This window comes from Oryctolagus cuniculus, chromosome X (assembly GCF_051225735.1).
Source record: "Oryctolagus cuniculus isolate XC-2025 breed Fujian yellow rabbit chromosome X, ASM5122573v1, whole genome shotgun sequence".
NCBI classification, from domain to species: Eukaryota; Metazoa; Chordata; class Mammalia; order Lagomorpha; family Leporidae; genus Oryctolagus; species Oryctolagus cuniculus.
Window position 1 is genome coordinate 64,172,211 of NC_142888.1, and position 13,207 is coordinate 64,185,417.

At 36.7% G+C, this 13,207-nt stretch overlaps 1 protein-coding gene across 4 annotated transcripts in view; it reads right to left on the reverse strand.

Moving 5' to 3' along the window:
• Window positions 1-13,207, reverse strand: part of DACH2 (dachshund family transcription factor 2) — a 573,911-nt gene that overhangs the window by 355,720 nt on the left and 204,984 nt on the right. The window lies entirely within an intron of this gene.

A 13,207-nucleotide genomic window follows, 5' to 3' on the forward strand; every position in this document is an offset into this window, starting at 1 on the left:
CCCAAGCTGTATCTTAATTACCTGTTCCAGTGTGTTTTTTAAACACAAATAATTGAAATATGAGATCATTTAATTCAATTCCTCCTCCTCCTCCCCCTCTCCCCTCTCCCCTCTCCCCTCTCCCCTCTCCCCTCTCCCCTCTACCAGATGTCTTAAAGCACTTGGCTATCCTTATTGTGTTTTGTTTTTTTTTTTTTTTTTTTTTTTGTTTACAGGCAGAGTGGACAGTGAGAGAGAGACAGAGAGAAAGGTCTTCCTTTGCCGTTGGTTCACCCTCCAATGGCCGCCGCGGCTGGCGCACCGCGCTGATCCGATGGCAGGAGCCAGGAGCCAGGTGCTTTTCCTGGTCTCCCATGGGGTGCAGGGCCCAAGCACTTGGGCCATCCTCCACTGCACTCCCTGGCCACAGCAGAGGGCTGGCCTGGAAGAGGGGCAACCAGGACAGAATCCGGCGCCCCGACCGGGACTAGAACCCGGTGTGCCGGCGCCGCTAGGCGGAGGATTAGCCTAGTGAGCCGCGGCGCCGGCTCCTTATTGTGTTTTAAAACAGTTTTACTTTAACTAGGCCTGCAGTTACTATCAATTTGTGCAAGGGAAGCAAAGACAAGGCCATATTGCAATTATGTTAGCAATTATAGAGATCATTTTGTTGAGGGATAAGCAATAGGACCTTGTTAATATCATGGATCTCTTTTCATTTTCCATAAAAATTTGTTGAAAAGTAATGATTTATAATTTTCCAAATTTCTGTACTATTCTAGTCACCCCTATACAAGTCTTGCTTGATGCACCAATTGCTCACAAATCTAGGCTATTTCCCTTGCTATCATTTCTCAGAAAATTTTAAAATATTCTATATCTCTGGGTTTTGTTGCCCACAAAACAAGAATTAAATAATGATTATTTATAATATAAAAATTTCAGATCTTTGTATTTAACAAAGCATAGCAAAACATATGCTTAGAGCACCAAAGCAGGGACAGGTATTTGGCTTGGATATTAAGCTTCCACTTAGGATGCCCTCATTCCATCTGGAGTGCCTGGGATCCAGCCCCCATTCTGCTTCTGATTCTGTCTTTCTGCTAATGTGTGCCCTGGGAAGAACAGGTGATGGCTCAAGAAATTGGGTCCCTGCCACCAACATAGAAGACCCAGATGTAGTTCCAGGACCCTGGCTTTGACCAGGTCAAACTAAATCACCACTAGTAACTCAGTTGTGGAAATGTGTTTTCAGAATCACAAGATGAAGCTAAAGTAGTTAAATAGTAAGTATAAGAAAATTAACAGTAAACCTAAAATAATAACTAATAAAAATTATCAATTGTATCAATATATTTATATAATATGTAATTGTTAATATAATTATCAATTAAATTAATAATAAAATACATATTTATATTATGGCCTTTTGATAAATTCAGGAGTACATTAATGACATTTTGACTAAAGGAATTTCATTCTGATAATAGAAATACTAAACACTCAATAGTAATAGGTCTTCACACTTACTAACATGCCCACAGCTGTTTTCAGTACAAAATTACTGCCAGGGTAATCACTAAATTTTGTAAACTGAAAACATAAAGACTTCTTAACCCCTACATAAAACTAAGCACTATCTAACAAAGAAAGAATGACAAAAGAGAAACCAGGGCACTTTAATCATCTTTAATATTTACAAGTTACGTTTACTAAATTAAAGGTCAGTAAAATATATTTGCATCCTATTAATTTGTCACACAAACTTAGATTTAGTAAAATATATTTGAATTCTCATGAATCCAAATAATTGAAGAGTTAAGGACTACAACATGGTTCTAAGCAAATAATGGATTCTCAAAAGTTGTTTGTAAATAACCAAAAGGATTGTTTGAAATATTTTTAAAGAAATAGTTACATTGGTTGCAAAGGCATAATTAACCCTCTTATAACTTGCTTGCAAGTAAGCACGCAGAATGCTTCTATTGATCTATAAGGGTTCAAACAGTTTCTATAAATATCTCCTCCAATATATAACTTAAGCTTTATATCAAAATCAACATTATCATGGGCAAAACAAGTGTTATAAACAACAGAAAAGCAAAGTTGCATGTTATTTTCACGTCTGAGGCGAAAGAAAATGTTTATACTTGGAATGTTTATTTAACTTGAAAACAATTATTACCAAAATATCCCTCTTTTTGGTTTTATTTTAAAATAGTTTAAACTTTTATACCATAAGTAATGCCTCTGTATAATAAATTCTGTTTCATATGTTTAATCTTTTATATTCAAAGAAATATTCATAAATCTTTCCATTTATACTACATCTGGTTCTTCCTACTATAAATTCTTTGGTGCAGATTTGAATACAAAAGCAATTTCCAGAATTCATTATGCATCCTATTTACAAAAAGTAAGAATTCTCTGAGAACCAGAATGCTGATTCTTTTTATGAACATATCTTCTCTATCACAAGTCCTAAAATGACCTACTATTAGGTGAGCATAATGGATAAAACTATTTTCTAGCTTACATCAAAAAACAAGCCCCCTACAAGACAAGTGTCTTCCTCTGCTACATTTCTTCAGTCCATTATCTCCTTCATTAATCACATTCTATCAGTCCCTGACACTGAGTGAGCAGCTTTGTTTCCAGATTGCGTGTTACCCTTTCACATGACTAACAGGGTCTTAATCTATTTCTTTTTAACTCCCACAATTCCTATCATCAATGTCAAACTGAAGAACCACATTTGACTTGGAGCTTTCATTAGTACTTACCTTTTTAACGTAATCTTTAGTATGTAAAATATTATACAAAGCAGAATATGAACTATAAACTGTCCCTAAGAATAAAAAAAGTAATTGAATGGCTCAATTCTATTTACAGCCTAATTAAAAAGAGCAAGAAAGATGGTCTGAACACAAAATTATTTTTATGCCACTTGTCAATCAAATTTCTCACTTCTAAAACACAGTGCTAAATAAAGTATTATATTTAAACTTAACCACTGTATTGTTTCATATTTCATCGATGTATTGGTATATATTTCCCAGCAAAAAAACTCATTTTGGGATCTTCCAACTCTCAAGCAAATACCAATGGGTGCAATACTTTCACTCTTCCTTTAATACACTGAGCCTTAAAATGTCAGCTTCAGGGGCTGGTGCTGTGACATAGCCGGTAAAGCTGCCACCTGCAAGACTGCCATCCCATATGGGCGCCAGTTCCTGTCCCATGGGTGCTCCACTTCCAATCCAGCTTCCTTCTAATGGTCTAGGAAAGCAGCAGAGGATGGCCCAAGTGCTTGGGACCATGTACCCACATGGGAAGCAGACGTGGATGAGGTTCCTGGCTCCTGGCTTCAGTCCACTGTAGCCATTTGGGGAGTGAAGTAGCGGGTGCAAGATCTCTCTCTCGCACGCGCTCTCTCGCTCTCTCTCTTTCCCTCTCCTCCTCTCACTGTGACTCTGTGACTATTTCAAATAAATAAATAAATCTTTAAAAAAAAGTCAGCTTCAGGATCTTTGTACTTATTATTCCTCCTACCTGAACAATCATTCTTTAGATTATTTATTCAAGTTCAAATGCCACCTTATTAGAAAGTCCTTCCCTGACCACCATGGTTGAAATAGCATCCTAAAGTTATTCTCATTTGTTTTTCCTGCCTTATTTTCTCTATCAGCATTTAACTCATGACTTTGCTTATTCATCATCTGGCTTTCTCAAGTCTAAGGTAAGTGTGATCTTGTGTTGTTCTTGTGCAGAGAACAAAGCCTAGCATGTAAGTCATAAATATTTTCTAATTCATATACAAATAAACTTCAATTTAGTAAGTTGTAGTTAGGCACACGTGACAATTTTACACAATACTATAATTTAAATGGGTTGGTGAATGACTTTGTCCCTGAATTCCCCGGTTTCTTAATCATCACTAGGCACAGTTCCTGAAAAGGTAACACTTCATGCTCCCTTTGCTTGGTCTGGTTGAGATATCAGGCCATATGATACTCTACTCTCTACCATTGCTGATCTTCATAGAACTGGTATTCACCTTCCTGACCCAGCATTCCTTGAGTCCCATAGGCTTCTGGGATGATTCACTGATCCCACTCGTTCTCCTTTTATCATCAGTCTAAGTCTACATTCTCCCCAAGTTAGTGAAATATGCAATAAATTGCCACTACCATATACTATTCCATAGGTGCAGAGTGAGAAGGCAATGGTATGAAAACTACATTCGACTCAATCTAGGCATATCATATCCAAACTGCAGAAAATCAAAGAAAAAATATTGATAGAAGTCAGATGAAAACAAACAAATAAATAAATAACCTTACCTACAGAGGATCAAACGTAAAAATTACCCTGACTTCTCTTCTGGAACCTTGCAGCGAGAAGAGAGTGGAGTGAAGTATTTAAAGTATTAACAGAAAATAAAAGAGCCTATAATTCTGTATCCTCTGAAATCATTATTCTGAAACAGTGAGGGGTAAATAAATACTTTCCCAAACAAAATTTGAGAGAATTTTTTACCAATGGACATACCCTGGGGAAAAATGTTAAAAAGAGCATCTCAAAGAGAAAGAAAATGATATAGGTAGAAACTCAGATCTCGATGTATAATGGAAGAACATCACAAAGGAATAAGTAAAAGCAAAATAAAAACTTTTATTTTTCTTACTTGATCTAACAAATAAATTGGCCCAAAATTATAACAAGAATGTACTCAGTCATAATAGCTTATAACTAAATGAAATGAATTAAAGTAATGACACAACAGATGGGAAAGGGAATTAGTAATGTTTTTATAAGCCAGTTATACTACTTATGAAGTGGTCTAGTGTTATTTGAAAACAAATTTGGATTAGTTCTAAATATAGATTCCAAACTCTGGAGTAACCACTAAAAAGAGAGGTACAATTAATATGCTAAGAAAATAGAAGGGGTCAGGGTTTAGTGTAGTGGGTTAAGCTGCCACCTGCAGTGCCAGCATCCCATATGGACACTGGTTCAAGTCCCAGCTGCTTCATTTCCAATCCAGCTCCCTGCTAACGGGCCTGGGAAGGCAGCGGAAGGTGGTCCAGGTTCTTGAGCCCCCGCACCCATGTGGCAGACCTGGAAGAAGCTCCTGGCTCCTAGATTCAGCCTGGCCCAGACCTGGCCATTATGGTCATTTGGGGAGTGAACCAGCAGATGGAGGATCTCTCTCTTTTCCCCCTTCTCCCTCTCCCTCTCCCTCTCCCTCTTTCCCTCCCTCTCCCCCTCCCCCCGCACTCCCTCTATCTCTCCCCCTCTCTGTCCGTAACTCTGCCTTCAAATAAATAAAATAAATCTTTTTAGAAAATAGGAAACAGAAGAGAATGATATGGAATGTTCACTTAAAACCACAAAATAAAGAAAAAGAAAGAACAACAAATAGGAAAAAACTAATAATATAGTAGGTTTAAATCCAACTATGTAACCAATCTCCTTAAACTTCAACCTGCTAAATACATCAATATAAAGACAAAGATTGTCAGAGTGAATCAAAAAACAAAATCCAACTATGTGCTGCCTACAAGACTTACTATGAATATAAAGATACTTGGAAATTAAAAATAAGGGGATAAAGACATACCATGTTAACACAAATTAAAGGAAAGTGTGAGGAGCTATATTAATTTCAGACAAATGAGACTTTAAAGAAAGAAAAATTATCAGGAGAGATTGGCTATTACATAATGATAGAGGAGTCAATTCTAAGAGAAAACATAACAATCCTTAATGTGCATGCAACAGAGAAAGCATCATTTGAAGCAACAGGAAATCAAAATACCTGTGACAAAAACTGATAGAAATGTGGGGCCAGTATTGTGGCATAGTGAGTTTAGCTGCCATTTACAACATGAGAATCTCATATCTGAGCACCCCTTCAAGCCCTGACGGTTCCACTTCAAATCCAGATCCCTAATGCACCTGGGAAGGCAGTGGAAGTTGCTCCAAGTGCTAGTTCCCCTAACACCCAAGTGAGAGACCCTGATGGATTTCTGATCTCATGGCTTTGTCTTGGACCAGTCCCAGTCTTTTCACCCATTTGGGGAGTGAACCAGTGGATGGCAGACCTCTCTCTCTCTCTCTCTCTGCCTGTTTAAAAAAAAAAAAAAGAAAGAGACATATTGACCAGAGAGAGATCTCCCCTCTACTGATTTATACCACAAATGCCTACAAAGGCCAGGATGGGCCAGGCAGAATCTAGAAGCCTAGAACTCAATCCAGGTCTCTCATGTGAGTGGCATGGACCCAACTACTTAAGCTATCACCTGCTGCCTCCCAGTGTCTGAATTAGCAGGAAACTGGAATCAGGTATGCACAAATCAAACCCACTCACACCAATATAGGATGCTGGTATCTTAACCACAAGGCCAAACATCTATCCCTTTAGTAAGAACACACTTCAACTCAACAAAACCACCAATCATCAAAATATATATCTGTAGACTACTTCATCCAGCAATAGAAAATTACACATTTTTCTCAAGATGTCTTGGAACACTCAGCAATATAGACTACATTATGGACCATAAGAAACGCATTAACAAATTTAAAAGGATATAAATTATATAATGTCTGCCCTCAGGCCACAACAGAATTAAAGTAGAAACCAATAATTTAAAGGGTTGGAAGACCCCCCAAATACTTGAAGATTATACAATACACTTCTAAGCAGATATTTAAACAAATTTTGAACTAAATGAACATAAAAATACAACTAAACAAAATTGGTGGGATGTAACAAAAGCAGAAATACACTGGAAATTTACAACATCGAATATACATATTATAAATTAAGAAGATATAAAATCAATAATCCAATTTTCCACCTTCAGAAACTAAAAATAGAAAAACAAATTAAACTTAAAATATTAAGAAAGGAAGTTATAAAGACTAGAATGGAAATCAATGAAGTTGAAACAAGAAATCAATAAAGAAAAAACAAAATCAAAAGCTGATTCTTTGAAAAGAGTAATAAAATCAGCAAGTCTCTAGAGGGAATAAAGAATAAAGAGAGAAGGCCCAAGTTATCATGAGACCAAATATCAGAAATAAAAGAGAAGGTTTCACTGTACTTCCCATGGGCAATGGGTATTATAAAGGAATGTTGTGAACAATTCTATTCCCACAAGTTTGATAAACAAGCTAAAATGGACTGATTTTTTGAATGACACAATCTGTCAAAATTCATAGAAGCAATAGATAATCTGAAAAAACCCTTGTATCTATTAAGGAAATTGAATTTATGATTAATACCCTTCCAAAACAGAAAGCATCAGACCCAGATGAGTTCACTGGTGCGTTCCACCGAACTTTTAAGGAAGAAATTCCATCAATTTTTACAATCTCTTCCCTAAGGCAGAAACAGATGGAATACTTTGTAATTCATTCTATGAGAGCAGCGGTACCCTTACATCAAAACCAGAAAATAAAACAGGACAAGAAAAATACAGACCTGATCTGTTAATAAAATATTAGCAAATAGAGTCCAAAAGTGCATAAAAATAATTATACACTGCAACCAAGTGAGAACCAAATGAGATTTATTCCAAATGTAAGGTTGGTTCAACTTTCAAAAATTAATGTAATCCATCATATTAACAGATTTCAGAAGAAAACTATATTTGCTCTATTCAAACATATCTTTTCTCTATTAAAAAATATAATGCCAGGGGCCAGCACTGTGGCATAGCAGCTAAAGCCACCACCTGCAGTGCCAGCATCCCACATGGGAACAGGTTCGAGTCCCAGCTGCTCTACTTTTGATCCAGCTGTCTGCTACGGCCTGGGAAAGCAGTAGAAGATGGCCCAAGTCCTTAGGCCCCTGAACCCATGTGGGAGACCCAGAGGAAGTTCATGGCTCTTGGCTCCTGGCTCCTGGCTCCTGGCTTTGGATCGGCCCAGGTCTGGCCGTTGCAGCTATTTGGGGAGTGAACAAGCAGATGAGGACTTCTCTCTCCCTCTCTGCCTCTGCCTCTCTGTAACTCTGCCTTTCAAATAAATAAATAAATCTTTAAAAATAAAATATAACACCACAGGTGGAGGGAAATGGACCTGGGTCTGAGTTCAAACTTTGCCCCTGGAATTTAGACTTGAATAGGATAAAACAAAAGAGCTGACTTATTTTGACAAAATGTGGAATGCTACTAAAGGGTTCCATTTATGTTCCTTGAAATAAAATAATGGTTGATAATTTTATGAGAATTTTTTGAATTGCTGATCAATAAAGATTCCAGAATTATGGTCCAACTTTGTGGGAGTCTATAATTCAGAGGACTGTTTGCATTTCATAAAACATTATAAACTTAGTAAGTGTTGATTAATGAACAGTAGATCTGCCTCACAGCAATTAAAGAAGATAAGCATATTAAGATATTTTAGGGAGCCGGCGCAGCGGCTCACTAGGCTAATCCTCCGCCTTGCAGCGCCGGCACACCGGGTTCTAGTCCCGGTCGGGGCGCCGGATTCTGTCCCGGTTGCCCCTCTTCCAGGCCAGCTCTCTGCTGTGGCCCGGGAAGGCAGTGGAGGATGGCCCAAGTCCTTGGGCCCTGCACCCCATGGGAGACCAGGAGAAGCACCTGGCTCCTGCCATCGGATCAGCGCAGTGCGCCGGCTGCAGCACGCTGGCCGCGGAGGCCATTGGAGGGTGAACCAACGGCAAAAGGAAGACCTTTCTTTCTCTGTCTCTCTCTCTCTCACTGCCCACTCTGCCTGTCAAAAAAAAAAAAAATAAAATAAAAAAATAATTTGTAAAAAAAAAAAAAAGATATTCTAGGGGAGGATGTTTGGTGTAGCAGTTGAGATGCAGCTTGGGACTGGGACATGCCAAATTCCAGATTGTAGTGCTTGGATTTGAGTCTTGGTTTGGCTTCAAATTCCAGCTTCCTGCTAATGAGTGCCCTGGGAGGCAGTGAGTGGTGACTTAAGTAACTAGGTCTGTGCCACTCACATAGGACGGCTGGATGGAGCTATGGGCTCCTGGTTTAAACCTGGTCCAGTCCTGGCTGTTGTGAGTATCTGGGGAGTGAACCAGTAGATGCAAACTCTCTCTGTGTGTGTGTGCCTCTCTGTCTTTCAAATAACAAGACAAAATTTTTGAAAAAAAAAATCGCAAAATACATCTAGTAGTACTTCAAATTCAGTCACAGACCAGTTCTCTCATAAATCATTATGGAATAAAGATACTCACAAATTCAAAATGTTACAAATTGAGGGGAAATATTTCACTTCTTTCTATTATTAATCCCTTGTAAAAACAAATGTATAACCAATTAATGCAATTTTGTACATACAGATAATCACTTATTTTAAAAATGGTAGTTGAATTGCTTTAAGAATGAATGTACAGGGGCCAGTACTGTGGTATAACAGTTGAGGCCACTGCCTGCAGTGCCAGCATCCCATATGGGCGCCAGTTCAAGTCCTAGCTGCTCCACTCCAATCCAGCTCTCTGCTATGGCCTATGAAAGCAGTAGACGATGGTCCAAGTCCTTGGGCCCCTGAACCTGCATAAGAGACCCAGAGGAGGCTCCTGGATCCTGGCTTCATATCAGCTCAGTTCCAGCTGTTGCGGCCATTTGGGGAGTGAACCAGTGGATGGAAGAGCTTTCTCTCTCTCTCTCTGCCTCTGTCTCTCTGTGGTTCTTCCTTTCAAATAAATAAATAAATCTTTTAAATTTTTTTTAAAAAGAATGAATGTACAACCTTGCTCTATCATTCCTAGCCAGTTTTGAAAGCAGAATATACAAATTCAAATTCTACTAAGTGCAGATTCATTTATTTACAATTCTAGTTTCATCTAAATTGCAAATGTATTATCACCTAAAAATTAATCCAAAATAGTCCGTATTTGGACACGCCAAACTAGAAAAAGTAGGTGGGAAAATTTTTTGAAGCTACACTTCATCTAATGTACAAAACTAAATAATACCCAATAAACCATAACATTTGTTACTGACATTGGCTCTGACACAATTCAAATTTAAGTTTTAAGGTTCTACTATTTAACTTCAGTTTCTGCTAGTGAACAAATAAAACTAAAATTCAAATGAATATAAACTTGAAAATATGTAGGTTTTCAATATAAACTGCTGGCCATTTCTGAAAAAACTTCCATTTAATCAAAGTTTATAAATTTTCATGCCAAAAGCATGAAATAGATAAAAAGCATTGATAGATACAGAAAGTAATTGCCACAACAGAGGCTGTAGTTAAGAATTTAGAAATAGTTAAAAGATGCATAAAATCAGATAATGAGTGACAACTCATTTACTCACATGACATTTCTTTCATTTAGCCCTCACTGACAAATCACATTTTTTTACTAAAGTTGGTTTGAAGAGAATTCAAGAAAAATACAAACAACAATGGGATGAAGGGGCTTGTATGGATACACATGAAAAAGAGAAAAATGGGACTTCTTCATAAATAATGAAGATAACTTAGGAGTTTCTGCAACTGTAAAGATTTTAATTGTGTCACACAAATGAGATTATATAATAAAATGTATCTATGCTTTTACTTGAATCACAGAAATAAATATGCATGCTATGATGGACAAATGAGCCATCAAGATAAATGACATCTTTTATTCTGGGACAGATGGAGAAAATATTATACAGCAACCAAAGAATACATTATAAGAGAAGTAATTACCTTAATTTTTAAAAATAGGAAAACATTATCAGCAAAAATTACAAAGTGTTAGTGTCTTTAATATACATTTTAAAGCCTTAAAATGTAATGGGTTATGGAAATAGAGAGTAGAATGGTGATTACCAGAGGCTGTGTAGAGGGATGGATGGGGAAAAGACATTTGTCAACTGATAGAAAATTTAACTTAGGGCGGGAGTAAGTTCTAGTGTTCTATTACACAATATTATTGTTATTATTAGTAGTATTATTATAGTGTATATTTCAAAATTGCTAAAAGAAAAATATTTTAAATGTTCTCACAACAAAGAATTGATAAATATTTGATGTGATGGCTATGTTAGGGAGTTTGAGTTAATCATCCAAAAAATGCATCAAAAGTCACATAGATACATGCAATTATTATTTGTCAATTAAATAAGATAACATTCAAAAATATTTCAACTAATTGTAATTATGGACTATCCTTTAAAAATGTAATTCAATGAATCAAATGCTACACGCCAAAAAGCACAATTTTTTCCTTACAAATCAAAGGCATTAAAAATTACAAACTGCATAGTACAGATACAATTAATAAATGCCTTCATGTACGTCATGTCATTTGATACTACAGATTAAGTTCCATGAACATTATACAGCATTCACATGCCAGTTCTCACAAAGATTTGACCTAGGAGTATGTATAATTTTTTTTCTACATTGCTCAGACCTTCATTGAAAAATACACAAAAATGTTAATTTTTCTTCAAAGTGGGTCTTCTTAGTATAGTAAATACCTGATAATCTGCCACCATTAAGAAGGTAAATTGAAGGTTAATTTCTACCCTAATATTGCAAAATAGTTTAATTATTTAACATTATTGCAAAATAAAGACATAAAAAGAACTTCAACAATTTATGAGTATTTTTCATCACAATTGCAATCTGAGTTGTTTCTCCCATCAAACCATCTATCAAAGCTACTAATAACTTGAAAAAGGAGCACTATCTCCTTTTATTTTCTCTCCCCTTGCTCTAACTAAAGCTCTACCTAGCGCACTGACTGGTATGCAGAGGGTGAATGACAAAAAGAAGGAAGAAAAGGAATGGAAGGTTACAAATAACTCCTAAGTTATGAAAATTGAATTACTATTTGCTTACAACTGGGCATTATTATAGTTTCACATACCCCAAGACTTAACCTGGATAATATGAGGCACTAAACTTATCAAAGAAATCATAATACTATATATGAGTTTACTTATATAACCATATGGACCTAATCAGGAAAAGTTTTGCTAGATATCACTAGAAGAAACAACAGCCTATAATTTCATCAATGAGAGCTAGTTATTTCTTCCCTCATTTTTATATATGTATAAACAGACATATGTGTTCTTTTTGTGTATTAGGCATTGTCCTAAGGACTTTACAAATAACAAAGCTTTTCAGTCTCAAAACAGCCCTAGAGGTAGGAACTAATATCATTATCATCAATCCATTTTACAGATCAGGAAACTGAAATACTGAAAAGTTTGAGCAACTCATCCAAGACCACATAGCTAGCAAGTAATGAAGACAGTAGTATATACAGTCTGGCCTTTCTCTGTCTCTCTCACTGTCTAACTCTGTCAAATAAATAAAATAAAATAAGATTATAAAAAATATATGTGCTCGCTTCGGCAGCACATATACTAATAAAAAAATAAGAGGGGGTCGGCACCATGGCTCACTTGGTTAATCCTCCACCTGCGGCGCCGGCATCCCATATGGGCGCCAGGTTCTGGACCTGGTTGCTCCTCTTCCAGTCCAGCTCTCTGCTGTGGCCTGGGAGTGCAGTGGAGGATGGCCCAAGTGCTTGGGTCCCTGTACCCGCATGGGAGACCAAGAAGAAGCACCTGGCTCCTGGCTTCAGATCGCCATCGCACCAACTGTGGCGACCATTTGGGGGTAAACCAACAGAAGGAAGACATTTCTCTGTCTGTCTCTCTCACTGTCTAACTCTGTCAAATAAATAAAATAAAATAATTTTAAAAAGTATATACAGTCTGGGTCAAGCGTCCATATTTTCAACCACCATGCTATGTGTCTTCAAAATATGATTGTAATAATCATCTCCAATTTTCTGATGCCATAATTGCATTTTATAGTGTTTATAGTTTCATTTCCATAAAGTGATTAAAATTGACAAGCACGGCTCTTAATTAAAGTATAACTCTCACCTGGCCAAGCAAGTGTACAAAATTCTGTAAACCTAAGAATAAAATTCCAGATGGAGAAATTTCATAGATGATTTTACAGATTTACAATGATAACTGCACAGGCCAAAGGCAAGCCAGGCCTCCCTTACCAAAAGTTTCATTCTGTAAATGGGATGTATCATTTTGAGTCTACAATGAATAGTGTAACAGGTAATTCAATAATTAAAATATTTGCTAACAAAAGAATCTTTCTTGCATATTTACAAGCTTCAGATAAATGTCATTTTTCTCAGTATAGAATTTCTTATCCTTCCTATCTTTATCTAAGTGAATACAGAATGGAGGGAACCACATAA